Source organism: Corylus avellana, chromosome 1 (assembly GCF_965113065.1).
Source record: "Corylus avellana chromosome 1, dhCorAvel1.hap1.2, whole genome shotgun sequence".
Classification (NCBI taxonomy): domain Eukaryota; kingdom Viridiplantae; phylum Streptophyta; class Magnoliopsida; order Fagales; family Betulaceae; genus Corylus; species Corylus avellana.
In genome coordinates, this window is record NC_142490.1 from 28,870,048 (window position 1) to 28,892,787 (window position 22,740).

The window sequence follows — 22,740 nt, forward strand, 5'->3', positions numbered from 1 at the left end:
AAATCCCATGCATGAATCCTAATTTTCGGACCCAACCCAAAGTCTCACAAATCCTCACAATTTCTAGTTTCTAATCACACAAGTATAACAACATTTACAAGCAAATGGTAAGGATTTTACCTATGGCCGGAATCCTTCTTCTTCTTCCTCTTTTTCTTTCTTTCTTTTTCTTCCTTCATGGACAGCAGCTCTCTCTCTTTCTCTCTCTCTCTATCTCTCATGTGCGTGTATGCGTGCTGGTAGGGAAGAGAAGAGAAGAAAGTGAAAGGGAGAAGAGAAAGAAAGGAGGGGGCTGTGCGTGACGGCGGCGGAAGTGAAAGAAGTGCTAAACCTAAAGTAAAAAAAAAAAAGCAAAAAAAACTAATATATATAAAACATTAAAATAAATTATTGTATATATTGGTACCCTGTTATCCAATTACTCAGTTATAACTGGGTGCCAAAAACCGAAACTGGAACTGGGGCACCTGGTTACTGGTTTTTTCCAACCGATTCCCCTAATTCCCGGTTTCCCTGTATTTTTTGACACCCCTAAACAGCGAACATCTAAATCTAGTTTGTAGCATTGTGTAAGTCATTTACTTTAAGGAAGATGGTTAGTGGTGAATATAGAAGCCTTAACTTATTTTATCATTATTTCAATTCTAGTTTCAAATATGTTTTACGATTTTCTTTCACTAGTGCAATCTTGGTTGGTTATTCAAAGTTGTTATTTGTTATTTGTTTTGTTTCATTTAGATACAAGCTTTAGGAAATAATATCATATTTGCTATCTATACTATTTGTTTGATCTTGTACACTTGTGAGTTAAAACATACATTTAGAAGTTTATTATTTAGGCTGATATTTGTATAACAGTTTGTTTGATCCCGCTGATGTTGACGACAAAACGACATATTTTTTTGAAAGCTCTATAGCCCCAATCCACTGAAAATAGAACTTGAATCACATCGTGCAACTATTGGTCAAGATCGCTTCAAACTTCTATACATGCTTGTAAAATTTCAAGTCAATTGGATGAAGTTGAATCTTTACAACTAGGAGCAAAACCCATGGGTTGAATTAAACGGTCTGGTAGCGATACGCAAAACCCGGAATCATTCAGTGAAAATTTACTAGCCTCTACAGAACTTAGAGGTGATCCACTCAACGGGTGGCACAAAGCGATTCCTCTTCATAGGGCCACCCTGATGTTGACGGCAAAAGGACAACTTTTTTTAGAAGGTCATTTGTCCCAATCCCCCAACAATAGAACTCGAATCACTTCGTGACACTCGTTGACAGAATCTCCTCGAAGTTCAATACAAGCTTGTTAAGACCAATTGGATGAAGTTGAATCTTCACAACTAGGAACAAAATCGTGAGTCAACATAAATGTTTTGCTATGCATAAGCACAACCCAGAATCATTCGACACGAAAATTTACAGGCATGTGCAGTAATTCGAGGCGATGCTGTCAACAGTTAGCAAGAAGTGATTTGAGTTTGTTTGCCCCCGATGTTGACGACAAAATGATAACATTTTCTGAAAGGTCGGTAGGCATGATACCCTGACAATACAACTCGAATCACTTCTTGCCACTTGTCGACAGGATTACCTTGTATTTCTATACATGTTCATAAAATTTCAAACCAATCGGATGAAGTTAAATCTTCACAACTACGAGCAAAACCCGTGGGTTAACCTAAACGCCATAGTAGCGATATGCCAAACTCGGAATCATTCTGCATGAAAATCGAATAGCCTCTACAGAACTTCCAGGAGATCCAGTTAATGAGTGGAACGAAGTGATTCATGTTCGTTTGCACCCTTGATGTTGACGAAAAAATGACAATGTTTTCTAGAAGGTCTGTATCCAGATCCCGTAGCAATAGAATTTGAATAACTCCATGCCACTTGTCGACATGATCGCCTCAAAGTTCTATACATGCTCATAAAATTTCAAGTCAATCTGATGAAGTTGAATTTTTACAGCTAGGAGCAAAACCCTTAGGTTGACCCAAACGCTATGGAAAGCGTTAAAAGACCAGCCAAAATCATTTGACCCAAAAATTTACGCGCTTGTATAGAACTTGGAGGCAATCCTGTCAATGGGTGGCATGCAGTGATTCGACTTCGTTTTGCCCCCCCACCCCCCCCCCCCAAGGTTGACAACAAAACGACATCTTTTTCTGGAAGCTCGGTAGCCCCGATCCCCTGGCAGTAGAACTCATATCACTTCGTGCCACTTGTTAATAGAATCGCCTCGAATTTCTATACATGTTCGTAAAATTTCAGATTAATTGAATGAAGTTGAATCTTCACAACTACGAGCAAAACTCGTGGGTTGACCTAAACGCTCTAGTAGTGATTGAAAACCCGGAAACATTCGGCACAAAAATTGAAAAGCCTCTACAAAACTTCCAAGCGATCCCGTTAATGGGTGGCACTAAGTGATTTGTGTTCATTTGCACCCTTAATGTTGACGAAGAATGATAATGTTTTCTAGAAGGTCTATAGCCCAGTCCCACAGCAATAGTACTCGAATAACTTTGTAGCACTCGTAGACCGGATCGCCTCGAAGTTTTATCATTGCTTGTAAATTTCATACCAATTGGATGAAGTTGAATCTTAACAACTAGAAGCAAAATCCTTGGGTTGACCCAAACACTCTGGAAGCAATTAGGAACACCTAGAATCATCTGGCACAAAAATTTCCGCGCTTGTGCAAAACTTGGCAGCAATCTTGTCGATGGGTGGCACGAAGTGATTCGATTTCTTTTGGTCACCCCCCATATTGACAACAAAACGACATCTTGTTTAAGAAGCTCGGTAGCCCCGATCCCTCGGCACTAGAACTCGTATAACTTCGTGCCACTCGTCGGTAGAATCGCCTAGAATTTCTATACACGTTTGTAAAATTTTGGATGAGTCGAATGATGTTGAATCTTCACAACTACGAGCAAGACCCGTGGGTTGACCTAAACACTCTGGTACCGATACACCAAACCCGAAATCATTCGGCACAAAAATTTAATAGCCTCTGCAAAACTTCTAGGCGATCTAGTTAATGGGTGGCATGAAGTGATTCGTGTTCGATTACACCCTTGATGTTGACGACAAAATGACAATTTTTTTGGAAGGTCGATAGCCCGATCCTGCAGCAATAGAACTCAAATAACTCCATGCCACTCGACGACAGGATCGCCTCGAAGTTCTGTACATGCTCGAAAAATTTAATGCCTATTTGATGAAGTTGAATCTTCACATCTAGAAGCAAAACCCTTTGGTTGACCCAAACGCTCTGGAAGCGATAAGGACCACCTAGAATCATTTGGCACAAAAATTTAGGCACTTGTGCAAAACTTGGAGACAATCATGTCGATGGGTGGCACGAAGTGATTTGAGTTCTTTTTATCCCACTGATGTTGATGAGAAAATGACATTTTTTCCGAAAGCTCGGTAGCCATGGACATGCTCATAAACGGGTGGCAAACGAACTCAAATCACTTCATGCCTCCCATTAATAGGATCACCTCGAAGTTCTGCACATGCTCATAAATTTAAGTTCCAAATGATTTTGGGTTATGTGTATTGCTACCTAAGAATTCGGGTCGACCCACGGGTTTTGTTCTTAGTTGTGAAAATTCAACTTCATCCAATTAGCCGAAATTTTACGAGCGGATATAGAACTTTTAGGCGATCCTATCGATGACTAGCACGAAGTGATTCGAGTTCAATTGTCGAGGATCTGGACTACTGACTTTCCAGAAAAAGTTGTTTTGTCATCAACATCGAGGCGCAAACGAATTCGAATAACTTCGTGCCATCCATCGACAACATTGCCTTGAAGCTCTACACACGCTCATAAATTTTTTTGCCAAATGATTTACAGTTATGCATATCGCTATCAAAACGCTTGGGTCGACCAATTGGTTTTGCTCCTAGTTATAAAAATTCGACTTCATCCGATTGCCCAAAATTTTAAGAGCATGTATAGAACTTCGAGGCAATCTTGTTGACGAGTAGCACGAAGTGATTCAAGTTCTATTGTCGGGTGATCGGACTCTAGATCACGGAAGAGGCATATTAAAGCACTCTAGATCACGGAAGCTTATTCCCCCTTTATCTCTTGCCCTCCCCAGCCTCTCCCAACTCATCCGTGCTACCTTAGAATTGTTCTCCTTGTGACCCCACCAAAACCTAGACATCACGGAGTTAATTTTTTTACATAGGGTTTTGGGTAGTTAGAAGACACTCATGGTATAGGTGTGAATTGCTTGGACAACTACCTTCAACAACACCTCTTTACTTGCCTGGGATAAGAACTTTTCTGTAACATCCCTAGCCCGTTAGGGTTAGTTTTGTTAATGATTTTCTTACTCGCAAAGATCCATAAGGTTTATCAACTAAACAATACTAGTATAACAATGAATGCATGAAAGTCTAGAATATCATGTCTAAAAATAATAACTAAACTGAAATATTCTTGTTTAACATAAATATGTCTCACAACGAGATAGAGATCCTTATTAAAATAAATCTATCAATCTCTGAAAGAAAATTGTGCCAACGCACTTATTAACTTGACTAATATGAAATCATAAGAAATCCTAAATACGCCCGCCCCCAATCCGGCCTCCTAGTGCAGCCTGGTCACCACCTGAAACAAGAAATAAAAAACTGATGAGCCCAAAGGGGGCCCAGTAAGTGAAATCCACAACCATGAGCAGTTTTACTCCTTGTCCCGTTTTGAAAAATGGAACTCATAACTACATATGTTCCCAGTTATTTTTAAAGAAAATAGAAAGCAAATAAAATATATTTTCATCAATAAAATTTTTGATAGTCTTTATCTCATACTAGGGCCCATGTATACTGTTACCCCCATATACTAGGGTTGCGCGGTCCTTGCAACCTGGGATGAGATACTGTGGCCGCAGCCCCGTCCCCTGGCCAGCCGATTAACTCTGGGTGCACTCAGCATGGCAAAAATAAAACTATGATGGAACCACCTTCTGGCAGAGCCTCCTTCAGCGGTTGCGCCTCCATCCTTAGCATCGGTACCGAGCTTCTCTCTTGTTTCTCTTGGGCCAAATATACACTCCTCCCTACATGTGCCCACATTTTATAACACTCTTTTCTCATTTCTTGTACTTCTCTAGGGCAACATGTAGGAGGATTTATTATCATTTTCTCAAAATTCTCTTTATAAACATCACTATTTTCACAATATTTCTTTTTTTCAAACTTATCATGCATGCAGCATAATTTCATAATATAAACAAAACAATCATTTGCAGTTTGAAACAAAATTTACATAAATAGCATGTCATGATAATTTTTCTGGAAGGGATAATAAATTCACTTACCTCTTGACTGCAGTAAAAGTTTCCTCTGACTGCTAACTAATCTCCTGAAGGAAATACAGACACATTACTACCCTCATACACGTCACAACAAAACATTCTACTATTATTATGAGTTGGCTTGCTAATCAATTGAGAATGAACTTACTTAGGTATTTAGGTACGTCTTCTCATAAAATTTCCATAATTTATTTTATTTAGTATTACTCCTTTATATATATACTTTAAGTTCTTCCATACTATATATATATATATATATAGTACTTTAAAATATATCAACACATATATAGATTCAAGTTGTTCATATATATAGTTCTGATGGAGGTATATATATACACGCATGGTAGAGTTTTATATATATATATACCTTGAATCATTATAAATATATTGAACAATCAGATGTACATATATTTGAAATCCTTCAACTCATTATATATATTAACATATTTTGGAACAATTTAGATGTACGTATATATTAAAAATCATTATATATATATATTTCATACATAACCATAGCTGACAGTGAGAGTCTACGGCTAGAGTGGAAAAGAAGAAAATAATATTAATGGGAGAACTTGTTAAAACAACAATTAAGAGGGCTGGTTTTTAAAAACTGTGAGTCCAAGGTCATACCTGCTGGGCTGACACTCACGTTGAGGAGGAAATTGCACCTAGACTTGGTGTGCGTGGATTACTGCGAGAGAGAGAGAGAGACGTAGTACTAGGGTTTGTCTTATTTGTATAAATAAGTTTGGCAAGGAGAAAAGATAGGCGGTGCTTAGACTTTAGGGTTTTCATTTTTTTTTTTTCTGTTTTAGTTGACGCTTATATATATATATATATATTATTACTATTATTTATATTTTACTCTTTTATTTTATTTACTTATTATTGTTATCATTATGATTATTATTATTATATATTTTTAATTTGTTCATTCTCATTGTTAACCTAAGCCAACCCTCTTTTTTTTTTTTAAAAAAAAAAAAAAAACGACGAGTCAACTAAAAATACTTTAAAGGGACTTAGGATTGTCACAATCCTCCCCCCTTATAGAAATTCCGTCCTCGGAATTTGGTGAACAACTAACCCACTAACCATAGGAAGTACCTGATGTGCAAGAGTTGCCTCAAGGCCCGTCAACTTTCACTCAAATAGATACAGGTACTTCTCCCGCATGCTCTCCTCCAATTCCCATGAAGCTTCTTCCACGGAGTGGTTACTCCATAAGACTTTCACTAAAGAGATAGTCTTGTTCCTGAGGACTTGTTCCCTTCTATCCAGTATTCTTGTCGGTGTCTCCTCATAAGTGATGTTGGATTGAATCTGTAGGGGCTCGCTTTCCAATACATGTGTGGGGTCCGGTACGTACTTCCTTAGCATGGATATATGAAATACATTGTGAATTCCTGTCAAGTTTGGTGGTAGTGCCAAACGATATGCCACCGTGCCAATCTTCTCGAGAATCTCGAAGGGACCCACAAATCTGGGGCTCAGCTTTCCTCTTCTTCCGAACCTCATTACTCCTTTTATAGGGGCGACCTTGAGAAAGACCTTTGTGCCAACTTTGAATTCCAGTTCTCGTCGTCTAACGTCGGCGTAGCTCTTCTGTCGACTCTGAGCTGCTGCTAATCTCTGCTTAATCACTGCTATCTTCTCCCAGGTGTCTTGAATGATCTCTGGTCCGTCTGTTTGAGGGTGAAACGCTGTGCTAAAGGTTAGCTTTGTTCCCAATGCTTCCTGTAAACTCCTCCAAAATCTAGAGGTGAATCTTGGATCACGATCCGACACAATCGACACAGGAATCCCATGTAATCGTACGATCTCCTTGATGTAAAGCTCGGCAAGTCAATCCATACTGTAAGTCATCTTGATGGGTAGGAAGTGCGCAGTCTTAGTCAACCGATCAACAATGACCCATACTGCATCTTGGCCACTAGGAGCTCGAGGAAAGCCTGACACAAAATCCATCGAAATACGTTCCCATTTCCACTCAGGAATAGGTAGGGGTTGCAAAGGTCCTGCAGGTCTCTGGAGCTCCGCCTTAACTTGCTGACAAGTGAGGCATTGTTCTACATACCGTGCGATATCCTTCTTCATTCCTTTCCACCAATAATTTCTACGTAAATCCCGATACATCTTGGTGTTACCTAGATGGACTGTATATAGGGACTGATGGGCTTCTGACAAGATGACTCTCTTCAGTTCTGCGTCCTTGGGAATGCACACTCGGTTGCGAAACTTTAATATCCCATCTCCACCAATGTGAAAATCCGATTGTACCCCTATTTCAACTTCTTCACAGCATCTAATAATTTCGTTATCTGATAACTGGGCGGCTCTAATTTGCTCCATTAAGGCCGGCTCCAAGCTTAGGCTACTCATGTAAGACTGGATCTCTCCCACCATCATCTCTACTCTGGCCCTCTCCAAGTTAAGGAGTAGTTCCTTTTGCATGATGAACATGGCAGATACGCTTCCAACAATAGTTTTTCTACTGAGAGCATCAGCAACTACATTCGCCTTCCCTGGGTGGTAGTTGATCGTACAATCGTAGTCCTTTAGGAGTTCCAGCCAACGTCTTTGGCGCATATTGAGCTCTTTCTGGGTGAAGAAGTATTTCAGGCTTTTATGATCTGTGTAGATTTCACAACGCTCCCCATATAAGTAGTGTCGCCATATCTTAAGAGCAAAGACTACCGCAACAAGCTCAAGGTCATGAGTCGGATAATTGCGCTCGTAAGTCTTCAACTATCTCGAGGCATAGGTGATTACTTTCCCTTTCTGCATTAGTATGCAACCCAACCCTTTGTGTGAGGCGTCACTATAAATTACAAATCCATCCGATCCTGATGGGAGAGTGAGGACCGGTGTGGTGACTAAACGTTGCTTCAATTCTTGGAAACTTTGTTCACACTCCTCCGACCATTGAAATTTTTCGTTCTTCCTTGTAAGTCTGGTCAATGGTGCTGCCAACCGAGAAAACCCTTCAACGAACCTCCTATAATAGCCGGCAAGACCCAGAAAACTTCGCACCTCATGGGTATTTGACAGCCTCACCCAATTGACCACCGCCTCCACTTTCCCTGGGTCTACTGCAATTCCATCCTTGGTAACAACGTGCCCCAAGAACGCCACATTGTCCAACCAGAATTCGCATTTCTTGAATTTCGCGTAGAGTTGGTGTTTCTTCAAGACTCTCAACACCGTCCGCAAATGCTCTTCATGCTCCTCCCGACTCTTTGAGTAGATTAAGATGTCGTCGATAAATACCACCACACACCGATTGACAAGCTCTCGAAAAATCTGATTCATCATATCCATGAAAGCTGCCGGAGCATTAGTTAACCTAAAAGGCATGACTAAGAATTCATAATGCCCATACCTTGTTCGGAACGCCGTCTTTTGTACATCCTTCTCTTGAATCTTGAGTTGGTGATAGTCGGAATGAAGGTCAATTTTTGAGAATACCTGTGACCCTTGGAGCTGGTCAAAGAGGTCATCAATCCTCGGTAATGCGTATCTATTCTTGATTGTCACCTTATTTAGTTCCCGATAGTCGATACATAGTCTCATCGACCCATCCTTTTTCTTCACGAATAGGACCGGTGCTCCCCATGGAGAAACACTAGGGCGGATAAAACCCTTGTCCAAAAGTTCTTGTAACTGATCCTTGAGTTCCTTGAGCTCCAACGGTGCCATTCTGTACGGAGCCTTGGATATGGGTGCAATGTTTGGTAATAAGTCAATGGTGAATTCGATCTCCCTGTCCGGCGGTATCCCTGGCAACTCTTCTGGAAAAACATCCGCAAATTCTCGTACTATAGGTATTTCCTCAAGCTTGCATCCCGATTTTTCTTCTGTCACGCAAGCCAAGTATCCTGAACACCCACTTCTCAGTAATTTGGTCGCCCGTAGTGCAGATATCAATTTGACTGTGCCGGTATTCTGATTCCCCCGAATCTTGAACCCTGCTGCTCCCGGTGGTCTAAACACGATCTCCTTGTGGAAGCAGTCCACGCAAGCATGATACATGGATAGCCAATCCATGCCTAAAATAATATCAAACCCGCTCATCTCAAAGATAACGAGATTCGCGGGCATGACATGGCCTTCAACTAAAATAGGACAATCCTTAACTACTAAGGTGCATAAAATTGTACTCCCTATCGGTGTAGCAACTGCTAAATTTACATCTAAGGCTTCAGACTCCAGACAGCAGGCTTTAACAAAGAAATACGACGCAAACGAGTGTGTTGCCCCTGAATCAAAAAGAATAGAAGCTATACCAGACAAAATAGGAAGAGTACCTATTACTACGTCGTTTGACGCCGCTGCATCGCTTGGTGTCAAAGCATATACCCGAGTAGGTGCCGTGGTTCTCTGTCCCTCTGAGCGGTTCTGATTGGCTTGGTTGTTGGCAGGAGTCCTACAGTCCCTCGCGATATGTCCAAGTTTCCCACACTTAAAGCAGCCTGATTGCCCGTAGAGGCAATTCCCACTATGCATCCTACCGCACTTCTGGCAGGAAGGGCGTTGCTCGCCCCCTCTTTGGTTATGGAATTGCTGAGGTGTGTAACTCCTCTCTGCTGGTTGGTTAAGTCTCCTCTTATTGGCATGGAATGATTGTCCTCCTAAGCGGTTTCCTTGCGGTGCAGTTCTCTTCTTCTGATTAAAGTATTCCAAGTTCATTCTCTGTGTCCGCTCAATTACTGCTCCCTTGTTGATCAGGTCTGTCAATTTGCAAATCTCGAATCCCACAATCTAATTCATGATGCACGGCTGTAACCCTCGTTCAAACTTTCTTGTTGTGAGCTCTTCTGTGGACACCAAGTAAGGCGCGAAGCGAGAAAGTTCAATGAACTTGGCAGCATATTGCTCCACCGTCATTGATCCTTAAATCAAATCTGTAACTTCCTGGGCCTTGGCCTGTCGAGTAGTTTGAGGAAAGAATCGCTCCAAGAACGCTTCCTTGAAGTCCATCTAGGGAATGATTACTCCTAGTCGTTGTTGCAGGTGTTCCTTCTGAGCGGTCCACCACCGTTCAGGTCCCTCAGTGAGGTAGAAGGTAGCATACTTGACCCTTTGTTCTTCGGTGCAGTTCATCACATCCATCAACTTCTCTATTTGTAAGACCCAGTTTTCGGCAGCTATTGCGTCGGGTTGTCCATCAAAAATAGGAGGGCGTTACCGATTAAAGTTTCCGAAAGTACACCCTTGTTGCCCTTCACTGGATGTTCCTCCCTTGGTATTGGTACCCATTGCCAGTAAGCTCACAAGTTGCGCTGCCAACGCAGTCAAAGCTTCCGGTTGCTGGTTGGCAGTGGTGTTTCCTCCGTTCCCAGCCTCGTTGCCCTCGGTATGCCCCTCCTCGATGTTATTAGTACGGCTGCGAGTCGGGGGTGCCATTGTTCTATGACCGAGGTAAAAGAAAAGGAAATAGTAAGCAGTTAGAATGTATTCATGTACTATCTATAAGTGACTACAAAGACAGACTCTACTTGGCCGGAATGTGGCTTCCCATTACCCCACTACTTCTATCAATAGTTCTAATTCTTAAAGTCTACAGAAACTTATAACCTTTGCTCTGATACCAAAATTGTAACATCCCCAGCCCGTTAGGGTTAGTTTTGTTAATGATTTTCTTACTCGCAAAGATCCATAAGGTTTATCAACTAAACAATACTAGTATAACAATGAATGCATGAAAGTCTAGAATATCATGTCTAAAAATAATAACTAAACTGAAATATTCTTGTTTAACATAAATATGTCTCACAATGAGATAGAGATCCTTATTAAAATAAATCTATCAATCTCTGAAAGAAAACTGTGCCAACGCACTTATTAACTTGACTAATCTGAAATCATAAGAAATCCTAAATACGCCCGCCCCCATTCCGGCCTCCTAGTGCAACCTGGTCACCCCCTAAAACAAGAAATAAAAACTGATGAGCCCAAAAGGGGCCCAGTAAGTGGAATCCACAACCATGAGCAGTTTTACTCCTTGTCCCGTTTTGAAAAATGGAACTCATAACTACATATGTTCCCAGTATATTTTTAAAGAAAACAGAAAGCAAATAAAATATATTTTCATCAATAAAATTTTTGATAGTCTTTATCTCATACTAGGGCCCATGTATACTGTTACCCCCATATACTAGGGTTGCGCGGTCCTTGCGACCTGGGATGAGATACTGTGGCCGCAGCCCCGTCCCCTGGCCAGCCGATTAACTCTGGGTGCACTCAACATGGCAAAAATAAAACTATGATGGAACCACCTTCTGGCAGAGCCTCCTTCAGCGGTTGCGCCTCCATCCTTAGCATCGGTACCGAGCTTCTCTCTTGTTTCTCTTGGGCCAAAAATACACTCCTCCCTACATGTGCCCTCATTTTATAACTCTTTTCTCATTTCTTGTACTTCTCTAGGGCAACATGTAGGATGATTTATTATCATTTTCTCAAAATTCTCTTTATAAACATCACTATTTTCACAATATTTCTTTTTTTTTTCAAACTTATCATGCATGCAGCATAATTTCATAATATAAACAAAACAATCATTTGCAGTTTGAAACAAAATTTACATAAATAGCATGTCATGATAATTTTTCTGGAAGGGATAATAAATTCACTTACCTCTTGACTGCAGTAAAATTTTCCTCTGACTGCTAACTAATCTCCTGAAGGAAATACAGACACATTACTACTCTCATACACGTCACAACAAAACATTCTACTACTATTACGAGTAGTATTACTCCTTTATATATATACTTTAAGTTCTTCCATACTATATATATATATATATATATATATATATATATATATATATATATATATATATATATATAGTACTTTAAAATATATCAACACATATATAGATTCAAGTTGTTCATATATATAGTTCTGACGGAGGTATATATATACACGCATGGTAGAGTTTTATATATATATATATATATATATATATATATATATATATATATATATATATATACCTTGAATCATTATAAATATATTGAACAATCAGATGTACATATATTTGAAATCCTTCAACTCATTATATATATTAACATATTTTGGAACAATTTAGATGTACGTATATATTAAAAATCATTATATATATATATTTCATACATAACCATAGCTGACAGTGAGAGTCTACGGTAGAGTGGAAAAGAAGAAAATAATATTAATGGGAGAACTTGTTAAAACAACAATTAAGAGGGCTGGTTTTTAAAAACTGTGAGTCCAAGGTCATACCTGCAGGGCTGACACTCACGTTGAGGAGGAAATTGCACCTAGACTTGGTGTGCGTGGATTACTGTGAGAGAGAGAAAGACGTAGTACTAGGGTTTGTCTTATTTGTATAAATAAGTTTGGCAAGGAGAAAAGATAGGCGGCGCTTAGACTTTAGGGTTTTCATTTTTTTTTTTTTTTTCTGTTTTAGTTGACGCCTAGGGCTACCCATATATATATATATTATTACTATTATTTATATTTTACTCTTTTATTTTATTTACTTATTATTGTTATCATTATTATTATTATTATTATTATTATTATATATTTTTAATTTGTTCATTCTCATTGTTAACCTAAGCCAACCCTCTTTTTTTTTTTTTTAAAAAAAAAAAAAACTACAAGTCAACTAAAAATACTCTAAAGGGACTTAGGATTGTCACATTTTCCTTCCACCCATGCATTCTTTCCCATATCCATCCTTGAATGCTCGTGAAAGAGCTAATTCTTGATCGTCTGATCCGAGTTGGTAGGCCTAAATATTTTTTATATTGTTGTGTGGCACTAACCCTTACCACTGATAGGATGTGGGCCTTGGCTTCCTGCTTGGTATTGCGACTGAAGAAAATTGAGGTTTTCTCCCTGTTTAGTTTTTGCCCTAAGGCTCTGTCATAGAGATCCAGAGCCTCTTGGATTCTACCCCACTCGAAGGCATTAGCTTTGCAAAATAGGAGACTATCATCTGCAAAGAATAAATGACTCAGTTTTGTGGCCCCTCTATTGATTGACAAACATGTTATCTTCCTTTTCCCTTTCAACCCGGTTAAGCATTGTGTTGAGCCCTTCTGCACACAGGATGAAAAAATATAGGGATAGTGGGTCACCTTGTATCGAACCCCCTAGTAGGTGTGATCTTCCTATAGGGTTGTCCATTAATGAGCATGGAATAGGTCATAGTTCGGACACATGTCATTGTCAAATAAATCCATCTGTTAGCAAAACCAATCTTCATCGTGACCTCTTCTAAAAAATCCCATTCAACTCTGTCGTAAGCTTTGCTCATGTCCAACTTGATGGCCATATACGCCACTTTCCCATACATGCGTGCATCCATTGTGTGTAGTGCCTCAAATGCTACCATGATGTTATCAGTTATAAGTCTAGCTAGGATGAAGGCGCTTTAGTTTGGGGAAATGATGAGAGCAAGCACTTTCTTCATTCTATTAGCTAGAACTTTGGCCACTAGCTTATTTATGATGTTGCAAAGGCTAATAGGACGAAACTCCATGATGTGGGTAGGGTTTCAGATTTTTTGTATGAGTACAATATTTGTAGTATTAATTGCTTCATCAAAAATATTATCATTAAGAAATTCAAGCATTGCACGACATACCTCGGTCCATACCATTCCCCAAGCTTTTTGGTAAAAACAGGCTGAGAAGCCATCTGGGGCCAAGCGATTTCAATGGGTGCATCTACGCCAATGCTATGTCTACCTCTTCCACCCTAAAAGGCCGTATCAACTGTTCATTCATGCCCTCTGTCACCCGACCCTCCAAACCATCCAAACACTCCTCCACCCCGCTGATATTTCCTATCGTGAAAAGCCTCTCATAGAAAAGTGTGAATGCCCCCCCTATTTCTTTAGGCTTCTTCCAAGTTCTCCCCTCGTCATCCCGTACTTCTTTGATATGGTTGATTTTCTTTCTGCGGTTCGTCCAAGCATGGAAAAAAGGTGTATTGCGATTCCCACATTGATCCTAGTTTTGTTTACCCCTCTGCTTCCACCGGATATCCTTCTGCTCTAGCAAATAGTCTATCTCATCTTGTAGCTGGCGGATTTCCTCTTGGTTGGTAGAATCCTCTTAGAGCTGGAGCACTTCGAGTTGCTTGGATTTGCTCCTTACCTTCTCTTCAGTGTTGCCAAAATTCCTCTTGCTCCAGCCTTGTAGGTTGGTTTGGCACTGCTCTAATTTTCTCCTCACCCCCTACATGGCACTAGCGTCAATTCCACCCTCCTCCCATGCTTATGTTATCACATTCTAACATGCTTCATCCAAGAGCCAACTAGCCTAAAACTTGAAACCATTCCTCACGTAGCTTCGTTCTTCTTCTGCATTCACACATGTGACAATCAAAGGTTTATGGTCGGACGCCCTAGCTGCCGACAAGTGTACGTGCACCATGGAGAAGAGATCACACCAGCTTTGGTTTGCAATGGCTCTATCCAGCCGTTCCTTGGTGAACCCACCGTCTTGGCGCTTGTTGGTCCAGATGTAGCGAGAACCTATATAGCCCAAATTGTTGAGATGACAATCCTCCAATGCCTCCCTAAAAAATTCCATATGTATGTCCTTTCTCAAAGCCACTCCCTTTTCTTTCAAATTGAGAAGTGATTTCATTGAAATCACCCATGCAAAACCATGGTATTGGAGAGAAAAACTTGGATTGGTTGAGCAATGCCCATGACTCTTTTCTCTTTGCGCAATTCGGGTGACCATAAAACCCGATTAATTTCCATTGTGAGCTTTCCACAGGGCCTTTCACCAGTGTGTTAATGTGTCTGCGCGAATAATTTTGGATTTCTACCACACCCTCATCTCTCCATACAAGCACTAGGCCCCCACTCTGTCCAACAGGTTCCACCACAAAAACTCCTGCAAAGCCAATTTTTACTCTGATCCATTCCATTTGCTTTTTCGTGCTGATTGTTTCCATAAGAAATACCACACTGGGTTTCTTTTCCTTCACCATCTGGCAAAGGTCTCGAACTGCCCGTGGGTTCCTAAGCCCACGTCAGTTCAACTCATCATAATCATTGGGACTAGCGAAGCTGTTCCACAGCCACCGCCAATATAATGGTAGAACCATCTTACGTCTAAACTCCCTGATGTGTGCCAAATATTGCATATTTGGACCCCTTAATTTACTTGTGTTAATCCTTTAGCTGTGTTATTATCTGATGTTCTGTGTTAGTTTTGTGTTTTTAATATTTTGTAGGTGTTGAAGAAAAACTACTTTTTGGATGAAAACATACTTTGAGAAGACCTAGATGATATGGTTAAGTTTAACCAAATCCAAGAAATGGGTAAATCGGATTAAGGATAAGATTGGATAAAATTTCGAATTGGATTCAAATTCAGATTCTACACGTCTCAGTATTTTGACCATAACTTTTCTCTCACATATCCGATTGAGGTTATTCAAGTGGCGTTGGAAAGCTAACTCAAAATAATACAATTCATTGTGAAATAGGATTTTGCTAATTCGGACGTTTACTATTCCAAAATCGTCCCGTAATTAAATGGTACAAACCTGGACGAATTGTATCCGATTTCAACTTGTAAAACCCTAAGTTTTAGGTCTATAAATAGGGAATTATCAGATTAGTTGAGGGGGCTACGAATTTGAAGATTGCAGAGGAGAAAGAAGAGAGTTTAAGGTTTTCCTAACTTTTGAATCTCTACTTTGTGATTCTTATTTGTAAGTACTCGATTTTACATTATGAATTCAATCAATTTTGTTTTGTCTTTCAATAACATGAGAGGCTAAACCTTCAACTAAGGTTGAAGATGAATCCTCACTTATGATTAACAACTTTGTTTCATGTATGTAATATTTCCCAATTTAATGGTTTAATTGCTCTATTGTTTTACTTCTAATCAATTGGATTGAATAACACTTGGATATCTTTTGTGATTCAAGGATACACTTGATGATTTAAAATTATTCAATATAATTGATTGCTTGGTTTTCTTTGTTAAAAATTGGATTTCGCCTGTGATTTATTCTCTGGATACAATTGATGTTTTGATAAAGATTGGATATTTTCTTGTGATTTACGGATACAGTTAATGATTTGATCGAATATTGGATTTCTTTTGTGATTTGGGTTATGAATGAATACATGGGATCTTTTGATTAATTCTTTGAAGCAATAGTAAAACAAACTTAAGATTTATATGTGAGAACTTTGGGGAATATTATAGATCATGAAATTATGTTGTTATGAATTTGTGAGTGTGGATTCTGAAACTTTAGTGCTTCGTCATAAGATTTCAATCACTTTAAATTGCTCATGCTTTTGCTTTTTCATTCAAACAGAAAAATCTCTCAAAAATTTGGAACTAGATTAGGATTTAATTAATTTAGATTTAAAATTGCTTTCAAGAATACAATTCCCTGTGGGTTCGACCTCGCACTTGCAATCCATTAACTACAATTGATTCGTGCACTTGCGAGTTAAATAAATTTGCACAACAAGTTTTTGGCGCCGTTGCCGGGGAATTGTTTATTTTTTGAAACCAATTTATTTCTAGATCCGTTTTATTCTTCTACTAGTTATAATTAGGATTTTATTTTTCTGCAATTTGTTTTGTTTTATTTGTGTTACTAATACAAATTTTTTAAAAAAAAAAGAAAAAAAAAAAGATAGATTTTTCTTTTTGTTTTTTGTTGTTGTTTTGTTTGTGTTACAACCCTGCTACGATCGAGCACACTTGTAAACAAGACAGCAACCGCAACAGTTCAGTAGATTTTTGCCAAAATCTTTTGGTCCTTTTTTGTGAGTTTTTAGTTTCTGTTTAAATTAATTTCTGCTTGCAATTGTGTTTAGTTAGTTTAATATAATTTAATTTAGTTCAATTCATTTCAGTTTTTAGTTTATTAGTTTGTTAGGTTGTTAGCTTGTTAGTTCCTATTTGCATGTTCGGTCGTAGGGCTTTAAATCTGGAGTTAAACGCTTTTGATCCTGAAATTGAAAGAACAACGAGAGAGAATCTAAGACAGCCACCAAACTCACCCACCAATTCTCAAAGTTCCGAGTCTGATTCGGAAAAGTCTGTTAAGATGGGAGAACGAAATCAACCTAGATCCCTTAGGGAGCTGTTCGTACCCAACATTACCAACACACCGTCATGTATAGTGTTGCCAGCTACTCGCTTCAAGCTGAAGCCAAGTACAATAGGCCACCTTCCTGCATTTAGAGGATTAGAGAATGAGGATCCATATGTTCATGTGAGGATTTTTTTGGAAATTTGCGACATTGTTAATACGCAAAATGCCCCAGCAGAAGCGGTGCGTCTTCGGTTATTCCCTCTGTCCCTACATGATAGGGCGAAATCCTGGCTACTCAACAATAGACCTGGATCTATCACTTCTTGGGATATACTGCAAAGCAAATTTTACAACAAATTCTTCCCAATTTCCAAAATCAATAACCTCCGTCTACAGATCACCAATTTCAGACAAAAAGAAGGGGAAAGATTCACTGATAGCTGGGAGAAGTTTAAAGAGCTTACTATAAAATGCCCACCCCACGGATTTGAGAATGAGGTGCTAGTTCAAATTTTCTATAGGGGACTAACACCAAGTGAGCGAAACTCGCTTGAGACGATGAATGGTAGAGAATTCTTAAGTCTTACTGGGGATGAAGCCTATAAAACTTTAGACGAAATGGCTGAACGAGCACAACAATGGGATTTTCAAGATAGTTAGGACAGACAACAACCCACTCCCAAGACAGGAGGCATTTATGAGGTGAGGAATGATGCTGAATTAAGGGAGGAGTTCAAGGTTCTCAGGCGTCAGTTTGACACTATGGTCTTAAACAAACCAGTGAATGTAGCAGATACTTACCAAGTTGATGCATGCGGGTTATGTGATAGTCAAACGCACTTCACTCAAAATTGCCCAACTTTGTCAACAGAGTACCCAACTGAGCAAGTCAATGCCTTCAATGACTACAGAAAACCCACCACTAGACCGTTTTCTGAAACGTACAATCCAGGGTGGCGGAATCACCCAAATTTCTCTTGGAAGCAGAATCAGCCATTGAACCAAAGAGATACCTCCACTCAAGCTCAAAATCAGTTCAGGCCATCTCACCAAGCTCAACCGCCTGTTTATCAGTCTACCACTCAAGTGCCTGCACCACAGTCATCACTGGAAGACATGATGAAAGCATTCATGCAATCAATGAATAAGAACATACAAGAGATAAAGCAAGATATGAAGAATACTACCCTGAGCAATTCCCAAGATATACAAGAGCTAAAAAGTTTCACCAATCAAGCCGTACAGGAAATGAGGAATTCCAACATGGCCAACAACAGAGACATACAAGAACTTAAGCAGGCTATGATCAAGGTAGAAGGACAAGTTGGCCAGATAGCAAATCAAGTGGGGGAAAGAGAAAGAGGGAAGTTCCCTAGTCAACCTGTGCCTAACCCAAAAGGGCAATTTGTGATTGGAAGTTCCTCTGCCTCTATGCATGGTCAGGAGCATGTACAAGCCATCACCACTCTGAGGTCAGGCAAATAGGTGGATAATCAAGTGGTCATGCCTGAAGAGGCCACTAAGGCTGCAGAAGAGAAGGAAAACCTGGACAAGCCTACGGAAGACACAGGACCGGACATTGCCATTCCGATTACTGAGGATCCTTCCAAAAAGTATATACCCAAAGCTCCGTATCCAGAAAGACTGAAACCGCCAAAGAAGAGCTCGAAGTTCGATGATATTTTGGAAGTGTTCAAGCAAGTGCAGATAAACATTCCATTCCTAGATGCCATCCAGCAAGTGCCTTCTTATGCCAAATTTCTGAAGGATTTGGTCACCATCAAGAGAAAGACGAACGTCCCCAAGAAAGCTTTCCTGACTGAGCAAGTCAGCTCTATCTTGCAATACAAGATGCCTGTAAAGTATAAGGACCCTGGATGTCCTACCATTGCTTGCAAGATTGGTGACAATCGAGTTGAGAAAGCTCTGTTGGATTTGGGGGCCAGTGTAAATCTACTGCCATATTCAGTATTTGTTCAGTTGGGATTGGGAGAGTTGAAATCCACTTCAATTACACTTCAGTTGGCTGACAGATCTGTGAAGGTTCCAAGGGGAATTATTGAAGACGTGCTGATCAAAGTTGATAAGTTCTACTACCCTGTGGACTTCATTGTCCTAGATACAGAGACGGAAAATGCAGAAATTCAAGTTCCAATCATATTAGGGCGTCCCTTTTTAGCTACGGCTAATGCCCTAATCAACTGTAGAACTGGAGTCATGAAGATATCATTTGGAAACATGACAGTGGAACTGAACATCTTTGATATCAGCAAGCAGCCATTTGAGTATGAGGAGGTCAGAAGCACATGCTTAATTGAGGAGATAGTAGAGAAAACTGTCAATGAACCAGATATTGAAGACCCCTTAGGAGAATGCCTGATTGCACTGGGAAGTGACATGGCACTGGACACTTTATTGGAACAAGCTGACGCCTTGTTAGACTCAACGCCTGAGATAAAGACGGAGACTACAGAAATTACTTTGACATCGTCCCCTGATCCATCTTCATTAGCAGTTGAGCCTGTCAAGCGGGAGTTGAAGCCTCTACCAGACACCCTGAAGTACAAGTATCTGGATCCTATAGAATCTCTGCCTGTGATCATTGCTGCCGATTTGGATAGTGATCAGGAACATGAGCTGTTAGAAGTTTTGAGAGAGCATAAAGAAGCAATCGGGTGGTCAATAGAAGATATCAAAGGAATCAGCCCCACAGTAGTGATGCATAAGATTCATCTGGAAGAAAATGCTAAAACTTCTCGCGAGCCACAGAGACGGTTGAATCCGACCATGCAAGAGGTAGTTCGAGCAGAGGTAATTAAACTTCTGGATGCGGGAATCATATACCCAATCTCTAACAGCAAATGGGTGAGTCCCATTCATGTGGTGCCGAAGAAGGCAGGGATTACAGTTATCAAGAACAAGGAAAATGAGTTGGTCCCCACTCGTGTGCAGTCAGGATGGAGAGTGTGCATTGACTACAGGAAGTTAAATGCCGTGACAAGAAAAGACCATTTTCCTCTACCTTTCATCGATCAGATGTTAGAGAGATTGGCAGGCCATGAGTACTACTGTTTCCTTGATGGTTACTCCGGCTACAACCAAATTCCACTGGACCCCGAAGATCAAGAGAAGACTACTTTCACTTGTCCGTTCGGTACGTTTGCCTATCGCCGTATGCCGTTTGGATTGTGCAATGCACCCGCCACTTTTCAGCGATGTATGATCAGCATCTTTTCAGATATGGTTGAACGTCACCTGGAGATCTTCATGGATGACTTCTCAGTCTTTGGTTCATCATTTAGGGAATGTCTACATCATCTCACATTGGTGCTGGTACGGTGCAAGGAGAAGAATTTGGTTCTGAATTGGGAAAAATGCCACTTCATGGTGAAACAAGGAATTGTTTTAGGGCATGTAATTTCCCACAAAGGTATTGAGGTTGACAGAGCTAAGGTTGATCTGATATCTAACCTTCCGCCCCCGCGGACAGTTAAGGAGGTTCGGTCATTTCTGGGACATGCTGGGTTCTATAGAAGATTCATCAAGGACTTCAGCAAGATAGCAAGACCTCTATGTAATCTATTGGCAAAAGATGTTCCTTTTGACTTCAATGACAAGTGCCAGACAGCCTTTGAGATTCTGAAAAAAACCTTAACTTCTACACTAATCATTCAGCCACCTAATTGGGGGGTTCCGTTCGAGATAATGTGTGATGCCTCTGATTATGCTATGGGAGCCGTTTTGGGTCAGCGAGTAGAGAAGATTCCGCATGTCATATACTATGCCAGCAAGACTCTGAATGATGCACAACTTAACTACTCCACTACTGAAAAGGAGTTGTTAGCTGTAGTGTTTGCTCTGGATAAGTTTAGATCTTACTTGCTAGGGTCTAAAGTCTTAGTCTACTCGGATCATGCTGCACTGAAATATCTATTGTCAAAGAAAGATGCTAAATCTCGTCTCATCCGGTGGATTCTGTTGCTGCAAGAGTTTGATATTGAAATTCAGGACAAGAAGGGTTCCGAGAATGTGGTAGCTGACCATCTATCTAGGCTGGTTGTCGACTTCAATGAAAATGCTGTGCCGATTGCTGAGACATTCCCTGATGAACAACTTATGCACATCTCTCAAAATCATGCACCATGGTTCGCAGACATAGTGAACTACCTTGTCACTACCCAAATGCCATCACATTGGACTAGGCAAGACAAATCAAAATTCTTGGCTGGGGCGAAGTACTTCTTTTGGGATGATCCTTACCTGTTCAAATACTGCCCAGATCAGATTATAAGGAGATGCATTCCTGAAAATGACCAGCAAAATGTCCTATCTTTTTGCCATGATCATGCATGTGGAGGCCACTTCAGTTCTAAAAAGACCTCGGCGAAGATTCTTCAAAGTGGATTCTATTGGCCCTCCATTTTTCGTGATGCCCATGCCTACTGTTCAGCCTGTGATAGATGCCAGAAGTTGGGGAGCATTGGAAGAAGGAATATGATGCCGCTGAACCCGATCCTTATTGTGGAGCTGTTTGATGTTTGGGGCATTGATTTCATGGGTCCCTTCCCTAATTCTTATGGGTATCTTTTCATCTTTGTGGCGGTGGATTATGTTTCCAAGTGGGTGGAGGCTATTGCCTGCAAGACTAATGATCACAGAGTCGTGTTGCAATTTTTGAAGGAAAATGTGTTTGCACGTTTTGGGACACCACGTGCCATCATCAGTGATGGGGGGAAGCATTTCTGCAACCGATATTTTGAGCAACTCATGAAGAAGTATGGTATTACTCATAAGGTTGCAACTCCCTACCATCCTCAGACAAGTGGGCAAGTTGAGATATCCAACAGAGAAATCAAGAGGATATTAGAAAAGACGGTGAACCCGACAAGGAAGGACTGGTCTCTTCGACTCAATGACGCTCTGTGGGCATACTGGACTGCATTCAAGACTCCAATTGGCATGTCTCCCTACCGACTCGTGTATGGCAAGGCTTGTCACCTCCCTGTGGAATTGGAGCACTGGGCTTATAGGGCTATAAAGCAGCTAAATTTCAACCTCACCAAGGCTGGTGAGCAAAGGAAGTTACAGCTAGATGAATTAGAAGAATTGAGGAATGATGCCTACAACTGTGCCAAGCTATACAAAGATCAGATGAAGAAGATCCATGACCAAAACATTTTGAGAAGATCATTTGAAGTTGGTCAGAAAGTCCTCCTTTACAACTCACGTCTGCATCTGTTTCCAGGAAAGCTCAAATCCCGATGGACTGGACCATTCATAGTGCGTGCAGTTTCTACTCATGGAGCCATCG

At 40.3% G+C, this 22,740-nt stretch overlaps 1 non-coding gene across 1 annotated transcript; it reads right to left on the reverse strand.

The window, feature by feature from the left end:
- Positions 1–17,810: 17,810 nt before the first annotated feature.
- On the reverse strand, positions 17,811–17,917 carry LOC132183486 (small nucleolar RNA R71). Its single transcript, XR_009440449.2, has one exon. It is a non-coding gene; the product is annotated as a small nucleolar RNA R71 (small nucleolar RNA).
- Between the last annotated feature and the right edge of the window lie 4,823 nt (positions 17,918–22,740).